The following is an 18,739-nucleotide window of genomic DNA, read 5'->3' as shown; positions in this document are numbered from 1 at the left end:
CAAGGGCTTCAGAGGCAGTCTCTGAGCTTGTGCTACCCTCCTGGCCCTGTTCCTTCTGCTCTGAGGGAGACCGCAAAGATTATAATTCATTTTCCCCAAAGTGGGTTATAGAAATCATAGCCATTTTCCTTTCCCCTAAATGCAGCCATAAAACATAAAAGTACCATACTAATTATTCCTGGTCTTTTAGTGGAAGAGTCAGTGATAAAGTTTTCTAGCCTGCCTTATTTGATAGCTCCAAAGATCCTCAGCCGGAGAGACCTTCCCCTGGAAGGAACGAAAGGTGCATGGGTATCAGCAAGAATCTGACCCTACAGGCCTGACAGGGTCTCCCCGCTCCACACCCACTTCCCTCAGACCTCTCTGTCTACTCATATTTCTACCTATGCTCCATGGATCTAAGCATTAACATGGCTTGTCTCCAAGCCTACAGCCTACAGGCTCTTGTGTTATGGGAACTGTGACGAAATCCATTCATGTGCTCTGCCCTTGTAAATATGTCTGCTGTGGTGTTGGCTGTGGAGGGCATGAAAAAGATCAGCTCTCATGCCATGCGGGCACTTGCAGTCTGAGATCAGCCTCTCTAGGAGTTGGGGTTTCTGAAGGAAGGCAGAGAGATTGGGGCCTGAAAAAGCCAGGTGGGGCCATTTCTTGGGAGGAAGCCAACCAAGGATAAGGAATTCCTGTGCCCTCATGGGGACCTTCTAAAAGGATCTGTGAGTTTTGAGGGCTCAAGTATACCGGATGAAAACTAGGTCTTTTCTCACGCTTTTGGGATTCCTAGCTGAGATCTCCTGTAGCCAAGGACAGAGTCGAAGAAGAATAACAAATGTAACAGTTTAGTGACCACCAGGTAGGACTGTGACTGAACAAACATCTGAAGAAGAAACCCAGCTAGATTTGTCTGCTCAGCTCCCCCACCTCCCTGACCCCCAGATATAGAGTAGGATCCCTCTGAAATGAGAGTCTGACTATCTCCCATCCCACAAGAAGGATGAGAGAATTCCTTCTGGGCAGCTTCAAGACAGAAAAGCAGGGGAAGATTACATTATCGATGGAGGTAAGTTCCTCTAACAAAAGGATCTCTTTCCTTGAGGTTTGGTGTGGTGTAGCATCCTTCCTTGACATCCTTCTTGCTACAAGCAGGCTCAGGCACACAGCTGTGAGGGTGGGTAGGAGGTGACGAGCAGGCAGCCTGCCTGACATTCACACCCCACCCACTGGAGCAGCCACTGGTGGGAGGAAACAGCATCTGAGGCAGCTGGGGCCTAGCATTCTTGGTTGTGATCAGACCCAAGCATGCTAGGGAGAACTGGTCTTGAATATGACACTTGCTCATCTTTTAGAACATCATAAAAGATACTTTTATATTGTGGTTTCCAAAACTAAGAGACCCAACGTCAAAAGCAGGAAGGTCTACAGTGAGCAGTGATTCAACTTGCAAAAGGTGTTATGAAGGTGGACAAGATCATTACAGTCTTCTAGAAAGAACTTCACCACCATCACAACCACTACTACCACCACCACCACCACCAACAACAACAACAACCATCAATCATCAACACCAAACTCATTTTGAACTCAGACGCCTCCCAAGTCCAAGAATGGATTTCAACTGGCTTTATTTATGGTTTGCACTGTACTACACTTTATTCCACAGAATCGTAGAGTAACTGTCCAGGGATGGCAAAAGAATTTGTTCTGGAAGTTTCTGTTCTTGTATGTACACAAAGACAAAGCAGTAGAAAACAGCTGGTTTGTTTAAAGCAGGTCATTTCAGCTTGCTCCTTTAGTACGAGGAGAAGGCAGAGCTGGAGTGATTACCATGCCAGTTAAAACTGGCTGTCTGGGGCTTTGGCTTTTATCTCTCAAGCATGGTTTTTCCTAGGTCAGATGAGCAGCTTAGTTTCAGCATGGTGCTGTATCATGGTAGTGAAAGTGACTACATCTTGATTTTTGGCCTCATTTGTATATGAACAAACAGAGACAATAGATCAAGGAAGGACGGCCCTTCATGGCAGGGTCCCATGGAGACCCTGTGTGTTCACTTGGGTGTGCTGCCAGTGAGATCCTGAAATGTGCCTATCGGTTCATCAGCTTCGGTTGCTTGTTTTGCTCAGGAACTCTCTATGTTGCTTCTCTAACAGGCTGAGCACCATGCTGGGTCTTGGAGCTTCAGCACTAAAACGGGTATAAGAACTTCCTGTCCAGCAGCTGGCACCACCACTACAGCAGTCATCACTCTAGGCTCTCACCTAGACCCTGAGCAGCCCTGTCACTCCAGCTCACCATAGGTAGCACTGACCATTGACTGCCATGGCCATCACTATTGCTTCTTGCCCTGGGATGGGCATATCATGGCTGTGTTCCTTCGATGCCTCTCGTGCTATGGCTCCCAGAGCCCAGCTTGCAGCTGTGGCCCCTGTGCTCATCAGGAGTCTGTGTTTCTTGTTAGTTCTAAGGGCCAGTAGACCCACATTTCTCCTTTTCCTATTATCTCTTAGCTTACTTGTTACTGTGACTACTCTTCCTCCTCACCATCCCCAAGAGCTGGGTGTGGTGCTAACAATGCTCCTGGTCCCAGCCCTGTGATTTAAGTGTCTTTTCCTGGGGCTCAGAATACCACAGCACAGTTTTGGCTTTCTTTGTGCTTTGAATGAAAGGAGACCTGAAGTCCTTACAATCCCGGTCTCACTGCCCTTCTCCTGGCTTTCTGACTTCGACCTCGTATTCTTCCTCAAAGTAAGTCACAGAAACCAAAATTTCTCTTCCCTAGTGCAGGTGATAAGAATCAGACTTCCTGTTTCCCAAAGCAAGCCATGAGGCATAGGCAGGCCAGTCTTTTTCTTCTTTCTTCCCTGGAATGCCCTGGTTCCAGAGGAGTCCTGCCTCATATCTGCAGGCTGGAGGAAGGAAGGCTGCACAGAGCTGTCAGGGCGAGTTCCAGTCTGAGCAGACATGCCTGGCTGTGTCTTTCCATTAGCTCAGCCTCCCGTCCAATCACATCTCTACACAGCAGTCTCTGCTTCACAAACGTGAGGGTGAACCGAGATTGTTTTCCCTAGCCTTTGGGTCTTGAATTCTGAAAAGACACTATCATGCTAGCCATGAATCAGCCATACTTCTCTTTGGTTAACCAAAGAGCCTTGTGACCGGGTGATGGATGAGGGAATGGGTCTCCTTATTATCCTTCTTCTTCTACCTAGCCAGATGATCCGTGGGGGTTGGATTAATACATTTCATCACAGAGAGAGGCAAGCCAGGGAACCTGAGGACAAGCTGAAGGGAAGGAAGGACAGAGAACTGGGTCAGGAAGCCTGGAGGCCAGGCTGCTAGGCAGGAGAGGCATAGGAATGCACCGTGTGTTGTAAGCAGAGAAGAGCAAAGGTAAAGAGAGCTGCGTGGTTCTAGACTAGGAAGTTCATAGATGCAGGACCAAGGGGAGTCTGGGTGCAGAGCTCAGTGGCTTAGGAAATGTCTCACACACCAGATGTCTATCTACAGAAACTGGGAGAAAGAGCGTCATTCCAAGTGGCTGCTGGGACTACCTAGCCGTTCTGTCTGCTCTTACTGGAAGCCCTGTGTAAACAGCCCTTCTGCACTTCCCAGAACAATGAATGAACAGGAAGGCGGCTGCAGAAATGCCTACAGTGTAAACACATCCCTGCACCTCTGCATAGTCTCAATCTGAAAAATAGCACTACCTTTTGCTGATGTGACAGAATCCAGGCACCTCCTCCTTTTAAGTGTTGCTTGGCCAGAGGTCCTTTGGATGTGGAGAAGAACCAGATTATCTTCTCAAATAAGGAACTCAGACTGGGGTCTCTGGTATACTAAATCATCACACTCTTGGGAACTTAGAAGGGTGATACCCCCACTAATGCTAACCTTTTTTTTTTTTCTCATTTTCTCCTGCCCTCCTTTTGGCCACCCTTCATTCTTCCTGTGGTTGTTAAAGTGAGACTGGCCCGCATAGACTCACACATTTGAATGCTTAGTCACCAGGGAGTGGCACTATTTGAAAGAATTAGGGGGTGTGGCTTTGTTGGAGTTGGGGGGGGGGGGAGGGGAGCAGACGGAGGGAGATTAGAAGTTTCAAAAGGCCAAGCCAGCCTTAGTATCTCTTAGCCTAAGGGTCAGGATGTAGAACTCTCAGCTGCTTCTCTGGCACCATGTCTACCTGTGTGCTGCCTTGATGATAATGGGCTAACCTCTGAAACTATAAACAAGCCTCCAATGCTTTCTTTGATAAGAACTGCCTACGTCATTGTGTCTATACCAGTGGAGCAGTGACTAAGGCTTTTCCCCAACATAGGTCACAGAATCCAGAATCTTCTTCCACAGCTAGGTACTTGTCCACATAACAGCTGGCTATAAAGAAATCCTCTAAACTGTAGCCTAATAGTGGATCACAAGACACTCCCATCCAATTACAGAAAGGTTTCTGTACAGAAAGGAGAAAAGTATGTTGTACAGAGACACCAAAAACAAAAACAAAAACAAAACAAAACAAAACAAACAACACCAAAAAAAAAACATCTGAATGGACAGACCCTGCTAGCCGCTTGCTCCAGGCCTACTCCATTGGCTCAGACCCGTTGTACAATCACATTTTACATGGGAGTTTTCACTTTGAGAGCTTAAACATGAAAAGGCATTGTTCACCCTGGTCTTTTGTTCTTTCTTCTGTAGGTTTCCATGCCATATTAAACTCTCAAATAAACTCGTTATTTTTATTGGATTTCCACTATAAGAGAAGAAATGTTCATTTTTGCTTATGCTTTCAAAAGTTTCAGTTCTTGTCACTAGGCCTCATCATTTTGGATTTTTGTGGTAAGGCAGAGCACCACAGGTAGAACATGGAGTAGGGCCAAGATGCTCACTTCATGAGAGGAAAACAGAGAGAAGATGGGTACAGGGTCTAAGGACTTCAGTGATTTAACTTCTTCCACAGGTTTTGTCTCCTAAATACAGGTCCCATCATCTCCCACCAGAGTCATCAGCTTGGACACTTAATATTCAATACAGTGCTTCATGTTGTGAGGTAGACCTATTGTCATACCACTCAGGAAGCTGGACCAAGAGCTTGTGGTCAGCTTTAGCTATAAACTGAGATCCTGTCTAAAACAAAAGAGAAGAAAGACGAAAACTAAACACCCAAACCACCATCCTTGTCTTTTTTATAGTGTGTGAATCATATAGTGGCCAGGAAAAGGGTCTCTCCATTTCTTTCCCTACAGTTGTAATATATAAAGAGATGCCAGCCAAACAACAGATTTGGTATGAAGGAAGATTTAGTGTGGAGAAGGCCAGGGTAGGGGTGGGGGTAGGGAAAGAAATTATAGCCTAGATGATCTGTGAGGGCATAGAGAGAAAGAAACACACAGTGTGGGAGAACATAAGACAGAAGAGAGTACAGAGAGTGTGTATGTGTGGGCAAACAGAGAATCAGAGAGACAGACAGAGGGACAGGCAGAGAGAGAGAGAGAGAGACAGACAGACAGACAGACAGAGACAGAGAGAGAGACACACACACACACAGAGAGAGAGAGAGAGAGAGAGAGAGAGAGAGAGAGAGAGGTGTATGGCTGGCCACTGCCTTTATCTGGATCTGGCATGTGCCTCCATGGTGGTGGCAGGTGAATACGTCAGGTTGCTAGGTAACCTTGAAGCAGGATACTGGAATCAGCTTGTGAACTAACATTCCTCCCTTTTTCTTTAATTAAAAAAGTCAAACTTAGGAAGCGGGGATGGGGGGGTGTGAGGCAGGAAAGAGGGTGTTTTGTTTTAAAAAAGACTGCTTCTCATGCAAGACAAGTTAAAGTATATAAATGTAGGTTTGTTGGAAGCAGATCTTGGCTGCCATACAATGGGCAGGAGAGGGGCATGGGCAAGAGAACCTCAATGTCCAGATTATGTGGGGAAGGAGATGGGGAAAGCCCCTGTCTGCCCTGGAGAGTTCAGGCTAGAGGGCGGGGTTTGCTAGCCATGCCCTGCAGCAGATAGGGACCAAGGAGAGCTGGGAGAACCTGGAGGTATTTGTCCTGGGTCTCAAGCACACAGTTCCAGCCTCTTGTTGATAATAATCAGATAAGGGGTGAAGAAGTCAATCATCTTTGGTTACTTCCTGTTGACACTGGGGCTGCGACAGGGAATCAAAAGGCTGAAATGTTAGCCAAGTCCGGGAAGAGCAGACTGTTGTATTTGCTGTCCAGGATCTGAGAACATCTGCTAGGAGGGAAAATGCAGGTCCAGTTGTCACAATCTGTGAGATTAGATTGGAGCAACTGTGGGTAGCTGCTTTGGCGCTGTGTTGGATGTAGGAAACCTGGCAGGATACCAGAACATATATATGGGCAGAAGACAAAGTTAAGTAGGTTAGGGAGAAAAAAGTTTTAGGTAAACATTTGCAACCTTCAGACCCACAGTTTTTGTATTTGGGGGAAGGGAGCCTCAAAACCAGGGAAACGGGGAGGAATCCCACCCTCTGGAATAGGTACTAGGTGGGAAAGTTAGGCTGTACTTATCTGGAGTCTATTGGACTTAAGAGGTGGATTCAGGTGGATTTCCTGTAGCTTACAAGAATCCTTTTTATGTTTACAAAGGAGATAAACTTTAGACTTGCTAGCGTCGCCATTGTTTGCAATCTGCAGTGAAACACACATTGTAGAAAAAGATAGTGCACATACATCTTTGTGTTTACTTTTAGCACCAAATGTTGTAGAGATTAGCCAGCCATGCAACAGAGCTGGTATGAAAGGAGATTTGTTATGGGGAAGGTGGGGAGGGGAGTTATAGTCTGAGTGATCCATGAGGGCAGAGAGAGAGAGGGGGGGGGTGGCAAGCTGCTGCCTTCATCTGGCATGCCCCTCCAGCACAGCAATGGTAGGTGACAACATCAGGTTGCTAGGCAACATAGAAGCAGGCTATCGGGATTGGTTTGCAGAACTAACAACAGTATTTTTAGGAAGAAAACAAATGCTTATGGAATACTCAGTTATTCTAGCTTCTGCAGCTTCTCTTGGATGCAGTACATTATTTTGCTTTTTGTCACACTAAAACACACACCCACCCACACACCACACACACACACACACACACACACACACACACACACACGGCAGCAGCACAGTAGAAGCTTACAGGTCAGCATCACCTCCAGCGTTACAGATGTGTGTACCCTCATCTTCTGTTCCTAACATTCCCATCCAATCTACTCTTAAAAATTCATCCATACCAATTTATGTGACTGGCAACAGCTCAGGAATAAATTGTCCAGAGTTCCTGATATTCTAAAGGCAATCAAAGTTTCTTTTCTTTTAATTACTTTAATTAGTTTTATTGTTTGAGAATTTAATTCATGAATATAATGTATTTTAATAAAACCTAACCCCATTCCCTCCCTTCCAACATCAGCTCTATCACCCCCACCACTTTCCCCTGTCAATCTTATCTGCTCCTTTAAAAACCCACTGAGTCCACGTAGTGCCGCTTGTGTGCATGTGGGTGTGTGACTGACTATTGGAGCATGAGTAACTTTCAGGGACTGCTTCCTGCAGAAAACTGATGTCTTCTCCCCTAGGGGCCATCTTTTGCTACTTCCTCAGCCAGGGTGGGACTTACAGAGTCCCTTTGCCTCACCTGCCCTGTGATTCTGGCTGGCTTGACCTAGTGCAGGCCTTGTGGTATGCAGTCACAGTCACTGTGAGTTCATGCATGCAATAGCTCTGGTATGTCCAAAGAAAACAACTATTTGCTGTAATCCTGCTCTGCTTCTGCCTCTTACAGCTGTCCCACTCTCTGTTCCATCTGTTCCATGAAAATCCCTGATGCCTATGGAGAAGGTGTGTGCTTTATGTCTCATGCAAGGCTGAGCACTCCATAGACTCTTTTTCTCTGTACATTAAAAGCTTGTAGATTTCTGTGTTGGGGCCATCTTCTGCAAAAAGAAGCTCCTCTGATGAAGTTTGAGAGATACATTAATTTGTGAGAAGATATGTACACAAGGGGACATTTATAACTGTGTCCATTTAGCAGAATGACACTAGTAGGTTCTCCCTACTTTATGACTCCCTAAGGGAGAAGTTCTTGGCCCCATTAACAGTACCAGGTATGTGAGCAATCAATGTTTTATTTGTTTTGTCCAAATAATGAAAAATCAAATGATGACAAGTTATAGGCCAATGAGGAACTAAGGGACAGTTGAGAGGGAATTGAATGCTTTCTTGTGTAAACTAACCAGAATTTACCTGGGAACCATGCCTAGGAGTGAGGGTGAGCATAAGGTAGTAGCCAAGTGCCTGTCTATTGTATACAAAGCTATAGATTCCATCTATAGTGGTGTAGAAAGAGAGAGATAGAGGGAAGGAAGGAGGATGAAGAAGAGGAGGAGGAGGAAGAGGAGGAGGAAGAATAGGAGGAGGAAGAGGAGGAAGAGGAGGAGGAAGAGGAAAGCCAGTCAGCTAATCTTGGACCTCAGCTGTCCTTGTAAATAACGAGCATAGTCAGGTCAACAGACTGTAGTTTTAGAATAATTTATAGTCCTCATATTGCAAGATCAATGAGAAAATCTAACCCACCGAAGAGGTATCGGACAACTCCTTTGCTGTCTAGCACTGGGCTGGATTTAGCCAATGGAAGGAAGCAGTGGGGACTGGAAAACAGGATAATGATGGCAGGTCCTCAGGAGCCTAGGCCATCCTTGCAGAAATACTTCAAGTCGACTGTGTCCTCCTTCAGGTAACCAAGTCTTTGTCCCTAAGTCCTAAAGGGGCGGTGGTTCTAAGCAGGCAGTGCCAGGTTTCCTTCCTTGCTTGTTTCTCTAAGGGTCGACTTTACTTTTGTTCTTTGGCTTGAATGCTGCTGCAGCCAGCTTCTGTTGTTTATAGCTATTCCTCATCAGCAGCTGATAGGCCCTGCTCTAGCTTCCTGGGAGATGTGCCCTGCACTCAGCTCTGGGCTAGCCTGCAGGCTTCCTGAGGCTCAAGAGCAGCATGATTTTATATCAAAAAGACCCAAGAGATTGCAAGGCAAGATTGCATTATGAGTCACTAGAGCAAGCCTCATGACTCAAAAGGAACCTGTGAAGGCTGCTTTCAAATGTCGTAAATGCCCTGACTTCCGGAGGAAACCACAAAGTAAAGTTTTATATTGTGGTAAATATTGAGTACGTTAACCTTTTCAAAGACAGAGTTCCATGTGTAATGATCCCATTGTCATGTAAAAATATCCACCATCCATTTCCCAAACATGCTTCACCTTCCTAAACGGTAGCTTTGTCCTCCTTAAACACTCATTTCTCACCCACCCTCTCATCAGCCCCTGGCGGCCACCTTTCTACTTTCTGTGGTTGAACTCCTCCATTCTGCATCCTGTGTCAATACTTTTTTTGCAGTGATGAATTAAATAATTCCAACTGCAATATATGCTGTATTTTATTTAACTATCAGCAGGAAGTTAGGTTGTATGAAGTAAAAAAAAAAAAAGCCTTTGTTTTTTAAGTTGCCTTATACACTTTAGAATAAATGAGCAGACTCATAATTTTAGGTGGAAGAAACCCCGGCCATCTGGCTCATCTAGGAGGGATGTCAGAATATGGGTGTTTCCCGCAGCATATATGTGTCCCAGTCTAGAAATGTGGGCATTCAAGAAGCATCACTTTGTCTCTGCAAGTCTCTAACCAATTTTGAGAACACTAGCCGGGCTATTTAAAGATGCATCGTTAAAGTCTGGCTCCTCGATCTAGGCTGGAGCAAGTGGCCATCAGAGTAGTCAGACTGCTGAACTGTTTCATGCTGTGGGTGTGCAATGGTCATTGGCTCTCAGTCAGATGCTAGGAACTGAATGAAACTCCAGGAGGCCCAGAAGCATCCTTAGCCGTGCACACCAAGTCATCTGTGCTCTGTCCATGAAGAAGAAAGCTCTGCCTTCTACCCTCAATCTAATGACCTCACCCTATGCCTACTCTGCCCTGCCGCAACCATGTCACCAGGCTGCTTTTCCTAGCTCTGGTTCCTCAGCCGCTGGGTGATGAAAGTGAAGGAATCAGGAGCCAGGTGTCCTCTCACTCTTGTGGCAGAGCTCTAGTGTGTTTGAGGGTTTTGTTGTTTTGTTTTTAATTTTATTTATTTATTATGTATACATTGTACATTAGATCACATTATAGATGGTTGTGTGCCAACATGTGGTTGCTGGGAATTGAACTCAGGACCTCTGGAAGAGCTGACAGTGCTCCTAACCACTGAGCCATCACTCCAGCCCCCGTTGTTGTTGTTGTTGTTGTTGTTGTTGTTGTTATTTTCCATATTTCAGATGTCTGAGAGGTCACCCAGCTACTCTCAGCAGGGACTTCTTCCTCCTCATCCCAGGTAGTCTCCAGGCATGTCCACCGTTCAGTATAATCCCCTTGGCTGAAATTACATGAGTTGCCTCTGTTTTCCTATTTAGATCTCATCCTTCTAGATTTAATGTTAAGGTTTCCTCCTCTATACTTGTCCATGAACATTATCCAAAAATGTGTTGCTATCTTCTAAGCCCAACAGACTCATCATTTCAGGTACACGTAAGCTCTGTGTTCTCTCAGACCAGGGAGATTTGGCTCTGAGCCCCTTACAGTTGCTTTTCACACCTGTGGTTTCCATGTCTGTGGATCAACCAGCCTCACACTAAAAATACCTGAGAAGGAAAACCTATATCTTTTAATGGACATATACAGAATTTTTTTGTCACTGTTTCCTAAATAATACAATCTTTATTGCCAAGAAAACGAATGACAATAAATGCTGGCAAGGGTATGTGGTAGGAATGTGAACTTGTTCTGCCATTTTGGAAATCAGTATGAAGATGCCTCAAAAAATTGAAAACAAAGATAGCACATGGCACAGATGTCCCAAGCTTGTATCTACACTGGAAGAAACTTAAGTCAACATACCATAGAGACACTTGCACATCCATGCTTATTGCTGCACTACTGGCAACAGCCAGGACATGGGACCATCAACATATGACTGGATTTGTAAAAATTGATACATATATACAGTGTTATGTATGCAGCCGTAATGAAAAATGAAATTACAACATTTTCAGGAAATTGGGTTCAACTGGAAATCACTATGTTAAGTAAAATAAGGCAGACTCAGGAAGACAAACTACTGCATGTTTTATCTCTTATGCATAGCATAAATTTAAAATTATACATATATATATATGCCTATGTTTATATATGACCTTGTTTGTTCTCTAAAACTAGAAAGGGAGAAGACAAGAGAAGAGAAGCCAAGATCTTCACGGGAGGAGAAGACAAGATCTTAAGGGAATTTGGGACTAGAGAAAGTAGTGAAATTACTGGGAGAAGAAAGAGAACCAGCTTGGAGGAGAAGAGTGGGCGTGAGGCAGGGCAGCAGGGAGTATAGGGTGATGGAGCCATCGCATCTGCAGGAAATGGGGGGCTTTAGAGAAGAATTGGTTCAGGTGGTGCCAGTGCATTTCAAACTTCTGTTCCAAACTGTCCATACAAGAAGGACCCACAAAGGCATTTTAAAACATTTTATTTTGTATGTATGAATGTTTTGTCTGTCTGTATGTATGTGTGTACATGTGTGCCTGATGCTTGTGAGGTCATCATAAGACACTGGGTACTTTGGAACTAGAGCTGCAGATGGTTGCAAGCCACCATGTGGGTGATGGGAATCAATTCTGAATCTTCTGTAAAAGCAACAAGTATTCTTTACTGCCAATCCATCACCCCAGTGTCCCCTAAAGGCATTTGTAAAGCTCTTTCTTCACTAGAGATCAGAATCCCTTGCATTTGATCCTTTGTTATGACCTGTGAATGTATTAGCTAAAATTCACTGTACCTAACAGCAATGGACTTGGGAATGACATGCACTGGTTTGTTCAGTCATTAAACTCCTGCACAGTGAAGTGAAATATGCTGTGTGTTGCATATACCCTTGGTAGTCATTGCTCATACTGGCTTCTCATTAGAATAAAAGTCATTGCTTCTGGGCTAGGGGTATAGCTCACGACAGAGCATTTGCCTAGCATGTGAAAGGCCCTGGAGTTGATCCTTAGTGCTGCAAAAGCAAACATCAATCTATTGCTTCTGCTATATTAAGAAGTTTCCATCTGAAACAATAGTGAACTGTTCCTGATCCCTTATTAGATTTTCAATGCTTCTATTTTATCTTTAGCCACTTTTTTGCCTCATGTAGGTACAGTACAGTCTAGAAACCCTTGCCTCCTGTAGACAAAATTTCTAGGAAATTTCTAGCCAGTAGCCATATTCAGGTCTTATAGGGGTTAACTCTCCAGACTGCAGTCACCAGTACTAGTCTGTGTTCAGCATATGTGCTCTGTTGAAGGCATGCAGCCCAAGTGAGAATGGAGTCTTGGAGGCATAGCTAAACAGCTGTTGGTGTGATAACTAACGTTTATTTTCTGTGATTGTGTCAGAGTTACGCCTGGCACATAACTGGTAACCCAGCCCATAGCAAGTGCCTGGACAAGTGCTGATGGAGAGCTTCTATAATTACTGCAGGACAGAAGGGTTGGTTTCCATTTTTCAGCACTATGAAGGGAATTTAGGGGCCTGGGTTACAAACTGTCTCTGGTCAACTAATAAGCAAACCATAGACTTCCTGAAGTCAGAAGCCTGAGATCATCCCACCTGTCAGATGCTTGTACAGCTTTCAGATCAGTGGAGATATAAGACATTAAAACCACATGGGAGAACCTGGTTCTGTGTCACATGGAAACTAAATGACAAGAGTTTCGGGGTATGATGGTGCAGTATAAATGCCTTTTTAATGACTCCAAGAGTGAGGAGTGTGAAGACAATAGGGGAAACTACACTCTAAAAAGAGAAACAGAAGACTCTGCAATCAAAGAAGTGATGGGACATCTAAAAAGCACAGAGAAGCAAAAAGGCAACTCAAAACAGTCTGGGAAGCATGTCTCAGCTCAAAGGCCAGTCCCAGGTGCTGTGGAGGGGAATTCCATGCAGAAGGTCAGGAGACTCTGGACAGCAACCTGCCCTGGTGACAATAGCCTTTCAGCCGCAGGCTCAGAAGGAACAATAAAGAAAAAAAATTTTTTTTAAAGAAGCTTTAAATCCAGGGCTGATATTTGGTCTGAACAAAACTCCTCCTGCATGGCAGGTTAGTTTTAGAGACCAGAGCTTGAAGTGTTATATCCAGGAGCATCTTGAGTAGAGGGCTACTAAGGACCAAAATATTCTGGGTGTCAGAGACAGGAAATAATCCCAATTCAGTTTCCTGGGGTGACTCTGCTACAGACTGGGACCAACCACTAGGGGGCAGTTGTGGAGTGGTAGGATATCAAAGGAACAAGGGCTGTGGAGGACTTGTGGTTGGTGGCACCATGGTCTGTGGTAAGCCCAAAACCAGCACTCTGGGAGGCAGAGGCAAGCAAATCCCCATGAGTTCAAAGCTAGCCTGGTCTACAAAGCAAGCTCAGGACAGCCAAAACTACACATAGAAACCTTGACTATAAAAATCAACCAACCAACCAACCAACCAACCAACCAAACCAAACCAAAACAAGACTGTTCATCAAATCAGTTAAAATGCTCAGTCTTATTGCCTTAATTGCTTTTCCTGTCACTGTGATGAAATACTCTGACAAAGATAGCCCAAGGAAGAAAGAGTTAGCTTTGGCCCATAGGTCCAGGCTACAGTCTGTCATGATGGTAAAGTCAAGTCATCTGAATCTTGAAGCTATTGGTCACATTATGCAGTTGGAAGAGAACAGGAACATATATGCTAATGATAGGCTATCTTTCTGTGCTTTTGAAGATGTCCTCCCCAAGGAATGCCCCTGTCTACAAATAAGATGGCTATCCCCACACCAATGAACATAATCAAGATAATCCCCAATGCCTACCAGAAGCCTTTCTCCCAGGGAAGTTCAATTTTCTCAAGGTGAAAATCAACATTAGCTATCATACTTACCAAAGGAACAGATAAAGTAGATGAGAGAATGTCAGGCACTTAAGAAAATAGAGAAAAATAATTTAACAGAGCATACAAGACCCTACCTCACAATTGAGAGAACAAATTTACAAATAATCAGCATAGGTAAAGGATTAAGGTACAAACTAAAGGTACAGAAAATCTAGTCAGTGAAATAAGAGCCCAAATCTCTCAATGCCACAAGGACATAAGTACCCAGGCGCAGAAGCTTTTAGAGCCCTGTGTAGACACGTCCAGAAAATAACCTCTCCATACCTCATTACTAAAGGTAACAAAAGTGCAGAGCAAAGAATAGTGAATTCTTCAAGAAGAATCACCTAGCCACAAGTTAAGGCAGACACATAAAAACAAGTGTAGATCCCTCCCCAGAAAGTAAAAGGACACGAGGACATGCAGTGAGATATTTCAAACGTTGAAAAGAAATAACTGCTGTCCTTGATCACCACATAAAGCAAAGTTATCCTTCAGAATCAAAGGTGAAAGAAGGGCTTTCCCAGCTAAACATAAGATGGAGGAATTCATGACCACTACTAAACCAGAAGATACAAGACTCAGCCTGTCTGTGGAAGAGGCTAAGAGACAAACAAAGCAGGACAGCAGAGAAAAGTGTAAGTCTCTCCAGAAGAGAAGCAAGCGAGACCAAAGAAAGAAAAACAAGGCTACCTTGCTGAATCTTTAAACCTTCAGGAAGATTAAGAAAAAGGGAAATGAACTTTGACTACCCAAAACAAGTCGAAGAAAAACAACAAAATTTTTTGTTTTCTGAAACAATATCTTACTATGTAGCCCTTGACGGCCTGGAAATTGTTTTGTAGACCAGGCTAAGCACAAACTCACAGAATTTCTGCCTCTTGAGTGCTGGGATTAAAGGCATGCACCACTATTCCAACATACATGTCTTAAAAAAAAAACCACAATGTAGTTTTAAAATGTATTTTATTTTTTAAATTAAGAATTAGATACTTATTTCCCTCCACTTTCACACTTTCAATTTCTCTTATGTGCCCCTTCCTTGCTACCTTTCAAAATCAAGCCTTTTGCTTAAAAAAAAAATCAAAACTTTTCTTTTATTCAAATAGTTTTTTCTCATACATCATATTCTGATGATGGTTTCTCCTCCCAATTCTTCCTTACTGCCCCTGCTTCCAGATCCACAACATTTCTGCCTCTCTTTAGAAATCAAACAGGCTTCTAAGGGATAATAATAAAATAAAATAATTCCAAAACAAATCCGAATATAACAAAACAATCACACATGGAAAAGAGCCAAAGAAAAAGAATGAGATACCTAGAGACACGGAGACACATGTACACAGAGGAATCTCTAACCAGAAGCCATAATATATACACAAAGGACATATAAGGTTAAAAAAGAAAAAAAGAAAAGCCCTAACTCAACATTATGAGACAAAGAACTTCCAAAGACACCGCTGATCTTTTTTAAAAATCAGTTTTGTTCTTTTAGAGAACCCTAACTCATACGCAAATCAGTTCCTACAGCAGAGTAAACTGTTTAGCTTTGAAAGGACAGGATGATGATGGAAGAGGAGAGGCTGGAAGCTGTTCCTGGAAGCTGGCAGGAAGTGGTGCCTGGAAGCAGGACCACAAAGGTTGCTGTCTTTCCAGAGTTGGCCTATTCTGAATTAAATATCAAACTTACCACTTGGGTGTGTGGGTTGGATGACCGTGCAACCCTTTGCATCAAAATTTAAAGCACTAAGCTGAAGACAGATCAATGACCCCAAATATATTTATAATTTAATATATTGAAGCACATATATTTATTACACAGTAGGTATAAACTTGCTTGGGATGTTCACAAATGCATGCTTTTGAAGAAGAAGAAATAGAAAACATTTTGGCAAATTCAGGAGCCTCTAATTATGTTGGGTATCTGGCATGAATCTCTTCTCACATTTTGCAAATGGTAAAAATTATTTTTCCTTAGTAAAATACAATATCCTGTCTGGAGGCCTGGGAGGAAGAGAGCCCTTTAAAAGAAGCTTACCCAAATCTTTTAAAAGTCTTCTTGGACACAAAGAAGGCAACAGTTGGCTGAATCAAGTAGAGCACAGGAGAAGCACAGGGATTATATTTCACATAAAGTACACATGCAGTTCAGCAGTCACAGGAAAGCTAGACAAAAATCCAGGAAGGGAAAGAGATTGGGTTTTGTTAAGCCAAAATAGCTGAAAGTTAAATGGTGACATTTGACACAGTCAAGATGTCACCTTATTTGTTAACTTCCCCTCAAAATGAACTCTTACTGCTCAACACAAGGGAGCGTGTTCTCCAGTTTACTGCAGATACCCAACCACTCTGGTTATTGGAGGTTTCAAGGCCAGTGACCCCTGGCACTCACTGAGTCTTTGATGCTTCACGGGTCCCACAGAGGTATTTTAACAGAGCCTTGGAGAACTGATGCTCACCGGAAGCTGGGGAAGACAGCTTGGCAGTCATTTATATTCCAGCTGGACTTTCACTGTCAGGCTACAAGTTGAGAGTTTAGGTCTAAAAAGGCGTGGGTGAAGGCAAAGAAAGGAATGGGGACTGGGGACCGCAGGAATGCTGGGATAGTGAGGAAGGTCTTGAGGGAGGGTAGGAGGGATGATAAAAAGAACAGGCAAGTGGAGCTGGGGCTCCTTCCCTGATTAAGACAACATCCTGAAAGCAAAAGAGCACAGGAAAGAGCTCATATAAATCCCCAAGGGGTGGGTCAGCTACTCAAAGAAACAGTGAACTGGAACAGACGACACGCCTTCCCGAACAGTCCTGGAGAACAGCTCCCATGGCTCCTTCCCTTCACTCGTGCTTGGTTCCGTACATAAAGGTGTTCTAGTCCCTTCCAGTTGCTATAACACACTTCCAGACTGATGGCTTGTACTGACTGCAAAGTCCAAAACCAAGTCCCTAGCCGACGGCTTCTGGTTTGTAGATAGCTCTTTATTGCCTGCAGTCATGGTCTCTGAAAGCAAAAAAGCCAAGAGGCCCTTATACCAGGCCCCTGGTCCTACTGATGACGCTTCACCCCTATTCTCTAACCACCTCTAAAGGCTCCAGTTTCAATATTGTCACTTTGGTGGTGAGGACTTCAACATAGAAGTTTGGGGACACAATGTATTCAGACCAAAGCACAGGTTTCTTACTTTCTCATGAAAATGTATTATTGATGCATGCATTATTGATATATGCTGTTTTTATAGGAACAAAAATATTAATAATTTAGGAAATTTGTTTTGAATTGACACAAATAAGCTATGCAGGTTAAGGGGATACTATGTAATAATATTCAAAATATCTATAAATATCCTTTTCTTTTTTCTTTCCTGGACTCACTTTGTAGACCAGAGTGGCCTCAAACTCAGAGATCCACCTGCCTCTGCTTCCCAGGTGCTTGGATTTAAGGCGTATACCACCAGGCCCAGCTAATTTCTTAATGTTTACATCAGATTAAATATATATGGTTTCTCAACTATTTTTTATGGTGAAAAATGTCAAAATTATTTTGACATATATAGTCTGTACATTCACAAAATTTATATAACACTTTCTCCCAATCACTAGTCTCTATCAGTAAAAGATGACAAGAAAAAAAAAAAGACACCTTAAACTTGTATTTTTGTTGGAACAGAAAATGTGGAGACAACACGCACTCTTTAAAATCTCTAAGATGGCGCTGAGAGATGGCTGTGCAAGTGTTGAGTTGAGTTCCAACCCCCAGCACCCATGTAAAGCTGGGCCAGTGTTGTTTTATAAGGTGGGAAAAGAGTCCACAGGAACTCGTGGGCCAATTAGACCAATGTATATAGCTATGTATGAGACAGACCTTGATCTCCAACAAAATGGAATGTGAGAATGCAAGTGTGAGCCTACATTCAACCTAAGCACACACATCCATCCATACACACACACACCTGTAAGCACACACATACACTTCTAAGGTGAGCAGGAAGTAGGAACAGGTAGTCTTAAGAAAAACAAAGCCATTATATCTCCTTTCATTTTCCTTCCTTTCATCAACATTTTGCTCCTTCTTTTTTCCTTCCTACTTAACAAAACAAAACAAAACAAAACAACAACAACAATAAAACTCTCCAAAAAAGGCAGGCCAGCATATCATTGGATTTAATTGTTGAAGTCAAGGGTTTCCAAGGGGGTCTAGAATCAAATATGGGAAAGATAACTGAGTTGAAGATGGTGTTTGGCAATGACCTGAGCCTATCAGCTCTTCATTTCACTTGAACTCTCACCAGTCCACTGCTGTGGTAGTGCAGCATGGATGAGAGAATAAAGCTATTAAGAGAGGTAACTTTTCTTGCTTTAATCCCTTGTTTTGACATGCTTAGGCACAATAAAAGAAGCCCCAAATATCATCGACTGTTATTCAATGGGTAATAACTTTGAGCTTTGTTCTGTTCACGGGCTGGGAGGGTCAGTGACTGTGAACTCTTGTAGCTGCAGGAATGTCAGTCTTGATTCCAGAACTAATGGGTATATCTGAAAAGAATGTGTGCGTTGGATGACCACGTCCCTAGAAAAGCCAAACAAACAAATAAGCTCAAGTTAGGAATGTCTGCGGTTTCCCGCTTATCGTGTCCTCTCCTTCCTTCATAAATCTGGATATTTATGGAAAGCCAGCTTTTCTGAGTAGGCTGCTTTCAGTAACATTCCAGAGGCAAGAAACTCAACGTCTGTTTTGCTTAAATTGAAAAGAAAAATGTAGGAGGGAAAGAGAAAGAAGCAAGAAG

At 43.4% G+C, this 18,739-nt stretch overlaps 1 protein-coding gene across 1 annotated transcript in view; it reads right to left on the bottom strand.

Moving 5' to 3' along the window:
* The window catches only part of FHL2 (four and a half LIM domains 2), a 94,649-nt gene extending 78,079 nt beyond the window's left edge, over positions 1 to 16,570 (bottom strand). The window contains exon 1 of the mRNA XM_084754106.1: positions 16,354 to 16,570. The gene's annotated coding sequence lies outside the window, so the exon portion shown is untranslated. The remainder of the gene's footprint in view (positions 1 to 16,353) is intronic.
* Between the last annotated feature and the right edge of the window lie 2,169 nt (positions 16,571 to 18,739).

The sequence above is a fragment of the Acomys minous genome (genome assembly GCF_964271855.1).
Source record: "Acomys minous genome assembly, chromosome: 13".
In the NCBI taxonomy this organism is placed as follows: domain Eukaryota; kingdom Metazoa; phylum Chordata; class Mammalia; order Rodentia; family Muridae; genus Acomys; species Acomys minous.
The sequence above is the reverse complement of the archived record's forward strand: the minus strand, read 5'-3'. Positions and strand labels throughout refer to the sequence as shown.